At 53.5% G+C, this 7,500-nt stretch overlaps 1 non-coding gene across 1 annotated transcript in view; it reads left to right on the top strand.

Moving 5' to 3' along the window:
* The first annotated feature begins 7,355 nt into the window (after nucleotides 1-7,355).
* LOC146858819 (5.8S ribosomal RNA) overlaps nucleotides 7,356-7,500 on the top strand; it is a 151-nt gene continuing 6 nt past the window's right edge. The window contains exon 1 of the ribosomal RNA XR_014980624.1: nucleotides 7,356-7,500. This exon is cut by the window's right edge and continues 6 nt beyond it. This is a non-coding gene — a ribosomal RNA (5.8S ribosomal RNA).

Genomic DNA, 7,500 nt, shown 5'->3' with positions numbered 1-7,500 from the left:
CGAGGGTCCAGGCGCTGGGGAAGGGTGTCCACCGGGGCCCGGGGAGGCTCTCCCCGGCCTGGCTAGGGTTCGGAAGTTGGGACCGGGCACGGGGCTCGTGCTCTGTCTCAGGGTGCGGGAGCCCCCGTCCTGCAAGCCAGCCGAGGGTCCGGGCACTGGGGAGGGGTGTCCACCGGGGTCCGGGGAGGCTCTCTCCGGCCTGGCTAGAGTTCAGAAGCTGGGACCGGGCCTGGGGCTCGTGCTCCGTCCGGCGGGCCCCAGGGTGCGAGAGCCCCTGTCCTGCAAGCCAGCCGAGGGTCCGGGCGCTGGGGAAGGGTGTCCACCGGGGCCCTGGGAGGTTGTCCCCGGCCTGGCTAGGGTTTGGAAGCTGGGACCGGGCCCGGGGCTCGTGCTCCTTCCGGCGGGCCTCGGGGTGCGGGAGCCCCCCTTCCTGCAAGCCAGCTGAGGGTCCGGGCGCTGGAGACAGGGGTCCACCGGGGCCCGGGGAGGCTTTCCCCGGCCTGGCTGCTTTCAGAAGCAGGGACCGGGCCAGTGAGCAGGGGTGGCTGGCTTTATCTGCTACGCTGGCGGAGCGTAGTTTTCTGCCCACCCCTAGTGATAACTACAGCAAGAGTAGCTTATCACAACTCACCACATCGCGGGAAAATAACACCTTCATAACGCGGCATTCCCAAGCCGGCGGCACCATGCGATAGTCCCACTGTAAGGAGTTGTGAGGGCAGAGTAGTGGTATAGAAGGACAAGCAGTCAGGTTATATGTCTATGAGAGGGATACTGTTTATTTGCCACAGTAAGAGAAAGACATTCTGTGTTACACCATAGGTTCAACGGGAAATTAATAATCTCTTCCAAGAAGTTAGGATTCTCGTCTCCTTGTTTCAAAGGGGTATGTGTCCATCTACCACTCTTTACTCTGGGATGTCCTGGTCGTCCCTCCTTGGGTCTGGCTGTCTCCAGGGTTCTCCTCACCAGGGTTGAAAAACAAAGAACAGAAAACACTCGGGTTAGGCTTTACCCTTCCTATTCTTTACGTTGTGCCACCTTCACCATAACGACGTGGGGGGAGGGAATGGGGATGTCAGGGAGGAACCCTTCTAAAGGTTCGTGAGGGAATAGTGGGCTCCGGTAGGGTGTGTCTTCTAATATGTATTCCAGCTACCCCACCAAAAAGACCCTCTAAGCGGCACTTGCCTGAGGCCACGACCCGTGTACCGGGCCGCGGCAGCCGGACCCGGGGCGTCCTCTCCTTCTTGTGAGCCGCCGGGCTTGAAAGCAGCAAACTCCTGTTCGGTTGTCGCTGTGGGCTCTGGGACACCTGCGATGGGGTCTCCGTCCTTCTTCTGTCGTCCCGTCCGCTCCTGCTCTCCGGCAGCGCCTCCGGTCCTCCGTTCTGTAACTTCGCTGTCCTCCGCTCTGGATATCCGTTGCTCCGCCGTCCATTCACCTTCGATCAACTCGCTCCCCGTCCTGCTCCGCTCTTCCTCCTTCCTGATTCCGCCCCTCTTGTGCTCCATTGGCGGCTGCGTCCTGACGTCACGCGTTCCAAGGGAGACTAGAACGCGGTTGATATCCGGTGTTCTCCTCATGGCTCCATCCGGGTTTTCCGACTTCCGCTGAGCCGAGCCGTCCTCCCTCTTACAGTCGTCCCCCCTTAGGAATGGACGATGGGGCCATTCACAACTCGGATGCCTGGATAAATAGTCAGCACTCAGTTGCTTCATCCCCGGCATGTGGAGGGTCTGAAAAGAGAAGGGTTGCAAAGCGAGAAACCATCGTAGTATGCGAGAATTAGTGTCCTTATTTCGTGCAAGCCATGTCAAAGGAGCGTGATCGGTGAGGACCAGGAAGTGTCTGCCTAACAGGTAATATTGTAAGGATTCAATAGCCCACTTAATAGCTAAACACTCCTTTTCTACCGTGGAGTAGTTCTTCTCTCGGGGAAAGAGTTTTCTGCTGATGTACAACAGGGGTCGCAGTTCTTCATTTGAGTCTGGTTGAGATAAGACCGCCCCAACCCACAGTCCGAGGCGTCCGTTTGAAGGACAAAGGTACGAGTAAAGTCGGGGCATCGTAAAACGGGGCTGGTACATATAGCTTGTTTAAGGGCCTCAAAGCTGGCTTCCTGTGCTGCGTGCCATGTCTGTATGCGTGTGGGATGTGTTTTGGACAGTAGTTCGGTGAGCGGACTGGCTATGGATGAAAAATGTGGAATAAATCGCCTGTAATAACCTATAAACCCCAAGAAGGAACGAATTTCTTTTTTGGTTACAGGTCTAGAAATGGTGCGGATGGCTTCGATCTTATCAACTTGGGGCCTGATGTGTCCTTCTTGTATGGCATATCCCAAATACTGTATTTTATTGGTCCCTAAAAGTGATTTCTTGGGATTGATTGTGAGGCCGGCTTCCTGTAAGGCTAGAAATATGACTTTGAGGTGTACTAAATGTTCCTCCCAGGTGTGGCTGAAAACCACAATATCATCAAGATATGCGGCTGCATACTTTTGGTGTGGATTTAATACCCTGTCCATCAGCCTCTGAAATGTGGCGGGGGCCCCATGTAACCCAAACGGAAGTACTTTGAAGTGGTACAGGCCTGATGGTGTGGAAAACGCAGTTATTTCTTTGGAGGTATGCTCCAACGGGATTTGCCAGTACCCTTTTGTGAGGTCGAGGGTTGACATGTATCTAGCTTGTCCCAGGCGTTCTATCATCTCGTCTATTCTGGGCATTGGGTACGTGTCGAACTTAGTGATCGCATTTACTTGTCTGAAATCAATACAAAAGCGCAGACTACCGTCTGGCTTTGGTACGAGTACAATTGGAGAGCACCAATTGCTCCGGGATGGTTCTATGATCCCTGCCTGGAGCATGTCCTCCACTTCCTTTTCTACAGCCTCCCTACGGGCTTCCGGAATGCGGTATGGCTTTTGTTTGATGATTGTTGGGTTCAGAGGTACTATTTTATGTTGGACTAGGGATGTTAAACCGGGTTTTGTGGACATCAAGTCTGGGTAGATGTTTGTCACAGCGCCTAGCTCCGTTTTTTGTTCAGGGGTTAATATGTCTCCGAAGGGAACAGAGGGACTCAAGGGGTCCTGCAGTGACAAGAGTGGTATGTCTAACTGCGGGGAGCTGCAGGCCATCAAGGCGGGGTTGGGTGCTCCAGGGGGCTGGGGTTCCTCCCACTTCTTGAGGAGGTTTATATGGTATATTTGTTTACCCCCTGTCCTATGTGGCAGTAGTATACTATAGGTGACAGGGGTGATTCGTTTGTCTACCACATACGGCCCTTGCCACTTCATTAACAACTTGTCTTCTGTGGTCGGGAGTAGTATAAGAACCTTGTCCCCTGGTCTTAATTCCCTAAGTCGACTGTTATGGTCATAATATCTTTTTTGTGTTCTCTGTGCTTCCTGCAGATTCTCATGTACAAGACCCCATAGGTGGTTTAACGACGTCTTTAAGTCAGTAACATATTTCAGTAGGGGCTTCCCTTCTTCCTCTTCCCCCTCCCACTGTTCACTGGCCATGTCCAATAAGGTTCGGGGTTTTCTCCCGAACAGTAGTTCAAATGGGGAAAACCCCGTGGATCGTTGCTCGTGTGTCCGCAAGGCAAAGAGAACCAGCGGAAGCTGACGGTCCCAGTCTCTCCCCGTATCCGAGACGACCTTGCGGAGTAGGTTTTTGATGGTTTTGTTGTACCGCTCCACAAGGCCGTCTGTTTGTGGATGATACACCGACGTGCGTATTTTCTTGATCCCGAGGAGATCACAAATCTGGCTCATCATGTGCGACACAAACGGGGTACCCTGGTCGGTCAAGATCTCAGAGGGAAAACCGACTCGGGAAAAAAGTGTTATCATGGCTTGGGCCACAGCGGGAGTAGTCATACGCGACAAAGGGAAGGCCTCGGGGTATCGACTGGCATAATCGATGATAACTAGTATGTATCGGTGACCACGTGACGAGGGAGTTAAAGGCCCGACTAAATCCATACCCACTCTCTTAAAGGGAATGTCTATGATGGGGAGTGGTTGTAGGGGTGCCTTAGTGACGGGTCCAGAGCTCGTGTATTGGCAACGCACACATGTAGCGCAGTGTTTTGCCACATCCCTGTAAACCAGGCCAGTAGAATTTATCTAACAGATACTTCAGCGTATTCTCCTTGCCGTAGTGCCCACCCCCCATCTTATTATGGGCTAACTGGAGTACATGTTCCCGGAAGGATAGGGGAACGAGCAGTTGAGTCTTCTCTACTGAGTCTCTTTTTTCAGCTCTATATAACAAACCCCTTTTTACAATAAAATAAGGTCCTACCTGATCTGGAGGCTCTTCCTGGACCTGTTCCCAGGCATGCACGAGTGTTTGGTCATCCCGTTGGGCTGCCCGGTAACTATAAGGAGGTGTTCCTTCTGTATCTGCAATGGAAAGGGGAAAGGCATTCCTTGATACTTGCGAACAGTAAAACCCTTTTTTCTCATTACGCCTTTCCCTTCTGCTTTTCTTTTCTCGTGTTTCTATGGCTTCTATCTCTGCGGTGCGAAAAGGGGCTTCATCTAGCCATGTGTGGGTATTGTTCTTAGTTCCCTCTATGTAGTTATCAAAGTTTGGGTGGTCGGTCCCTATGATAACGGGTTCTGGCAAAGAGGGGATGACCCCTACCCGTTTAAGATGTGGGTCGTTATCTACGTCCAGGATGACTTCCGCCGTGGGGTACGACTTGGTATCCCCATGGACACAAGTCACCTGCACTTGTTCAGTGGTTTGTAATTGGTGTTCCCCTATCAGGGATCCGTCAACGACTGTGACGTGGCACCCTGTATCTAACAGGGCCCTTTGTTTCTTGCCATTTAAATAAACCTCCGTTCTGTAGCGTTGAGAGCCTCCCTGTGTTACTAGGATTCTGCCCCTGGTGTACCCTACCTCCATGGGTTCAGCGGGTGATACTCGGTGGGGGCATTGTCTGGCTATATGTCCCCATTCACCACAGCTGAAACATTGGGGACCTTGACCGCCGGCACCTGTAGAACTAGGGGAAGGTTTTGGACTAACGCGCAGGGGTGGTAAGGTCCTTAACTCGGGCCTTAGGGGAGGTCTTATGGGGGGATGTAACTGGGGTCGTGAGATGGGAAACTGTGACTGTGGACGTGTAGTGCCGGATCTGAAATCTGGGGCCCTATGGAAGGCACACGCTAGTTCCACTGCGGAGGCTGCAGTGAGGTGTGGTTGTTGTTTCACCCATGATTTCGTGGTGGGGGGTAGGGCATCCAGAAACTGTTCCAGGAACACCTTTTCAACTACTTCCTCCATGGTGGATGTGTGTAGTGTCAACCATCTGTTACCTAAGTCCCGGATTCGGTAATACAAAGCCCTAGGATTATCCCCAGCATTCCATTTCTCTTTCCTAAACTTGGTCCGATAATGTTCCTGATTGAATCCTAATCTTTCTAAGATCGCCTTCTTGACATCTACATAGGTAGTAGTCCCATCGGGATTTGCGGCTTGGTATGCGGCTTGTAACTCTCCGGAGAGAAGTGGCGCGATGTATTGGCCCCACCTCTCTGGTGGCCAGGCTGCTGTGGATGCCACTCGCTCGAAATTCAGGAAGAAATAGTCAGGGTCTTCGCCTTCCTTATACTTCTGCAGGACCGTGCTTGGGACAGTGGGATGGACCCAGGTATGTACTATGGCGTCCGTGAGTCGTAGGATTGCAGTGTCCTGAACTTGCTGATTCGTGGCAGCCACTGTTGCCTGATCCTTAAGAGCTCCCTGTAACGCCTCTCTCTCTAGTCTAGCAGCCTGTAGTTGTTGTTCAAACACCAGCTGCAGGTGTCTTTGTCCCTCGGCCAATTGTGTAAGGACATCCTCAATAGGCACGGGTTGTGTCATGTCGTCGACACACTGGGATTAGAGATCCCACTTCTGACACCACTTTGTAAGGAGTTGTGAGGGCAGAGTAGTGGTATAGAAGGACAAGCAGTCAGGTTATATGTCTATGAGAGGGATACTGTTTATTTGCCACAGTAAGAGAAAGACATTCTGTGTTACACCATAGGTTCAACGGGAAATTAATAATCTCTTCCAAGAAGTTAGGATTCTCGTCTCCTTGTTTCAAAGGGGTATGTGTCCATCTACCACTCTTTACTCTGGGATGTCCTGGTCGTCCCTCCTTGGGTCTGGCTGTCTCCAGGGTTCTCCTCACCAGGGTTGAAAAACAAAGAACAGAAAACACTCGGGTTAGGCTTTACCCTTCCTATTCTTTACGTTGTGCCACCTTCACCATAACGACGTGGGGGGAGGGAATGGGGATGTCAGGGAGGAACCCTTCTAAAGGTTCGTGAGGGAATAGTGGGCTCCGGTAGGGTGTGTCTTCTAATATGTATTCCAGCTACCCCACCAAAAAGACCCTCTAAGCGGCACTTGCCTGAGGCCACGACCCGTGTACCGGGCCGCGGCAGCCGGACCCGGGGCGTCCTCTCCTTCTCGTGAGCCGCCGGGCTTGAAAGCAGCAAACTCCTGTTCGGTCGTCGCTGTGGGCTCTGGGACACCTGCGATGGGGTCTCCGTCCTTCTTCTGTCGTCCCGTCCGCTCCTGCTCTCCGGCAGCGCCTCCGGTCCTCCGTTCTGTAACTTCGCTGTCCTCCGCTCTGGATATCCGTTGCTCCGCCGTCCATTGACCTTCGATCAACTCGCTCCCCGTCCTGCTCCGCTCTTCCTCCTTCCTGATTCCGCCCCTCTTGTGCTCCATTGGCGGCTGCGTCCTGACGTCACGCGTTCCAAGGGAGACTAGAACGCGGTTGATATCCGGTGTTCTCCTCATGGCTCCATCCGGGTTTTCCGACTTCCGCTGAGCCGAGCCGTCCTCCCTCTTACACCCACTATAACGCGTCACATGTCCGCAATGAAGTCAACGCGACGCAGCAAAAATGCGAAACATCAACGCAAAAAAAGCTGCGATGAGGCCAAGCACAAAAAAATAAAAATACGCGAAAAGCAGCCGACGGACGGCTGATGTGCAGGTGGAGCAACCCTCCCTCGTTGCCAGGTACCCGGTCCGACCCTGTCCCGTGTGGCCGGGCTGAGGGGTCTCAAGACTCGCGTGGTCCCTCCTGGGTTACCCCGGGAGGGACCAGCAGCTGCGGGGCTGCCTGCTCCCTTGCCCCCGGGTGGGCTCCCAGGCCAAGCGCCTGGCAATGTTTTTTTTCTCCCGACGGTGCTGTCTGACTCCCAGAGGGGAAGCCTTGAACGGGGCACCCGGGCCGTCTCGCCGCACGGGTGGTGGACAGATGGCGTCGCCTTCCTCCTGCCTCTCCTGCGCCCGCAGGTGGGTGAACGTTTTCAAAAAGTTGCCTGTGAATCTTGGTGGTGGATCACTCGGCTTGCGCGTCGATGAAGAACGCAGCTAGCTGCGAGAATTAGTGTGAATTTCAGGACACATTGATCGACACTTCGAGCGCACCTTGCGGCCCTGGGTTCCTCCCGGGGCTACGCCTGTCTGA

This window comes from Triturus cristatus, chromosome 3_2 (assembly GCF_964204655.1).
Source record: "Triturus cristatus chromosome 3_2, aTriCri1.1, whole genome shotgun sequence".
NCBI classification, from domain to species: domain Eukaryota; kingdom Metazoa; phylum Chordata; class Amphibia; order Caudata; family Salamandridae; genus Triturus; species Triturus cristatus.
Note: the sequence above shows the minus strand (reverse complement) of the source record. Positions and strands in the feature narration are given on the sequence as shown.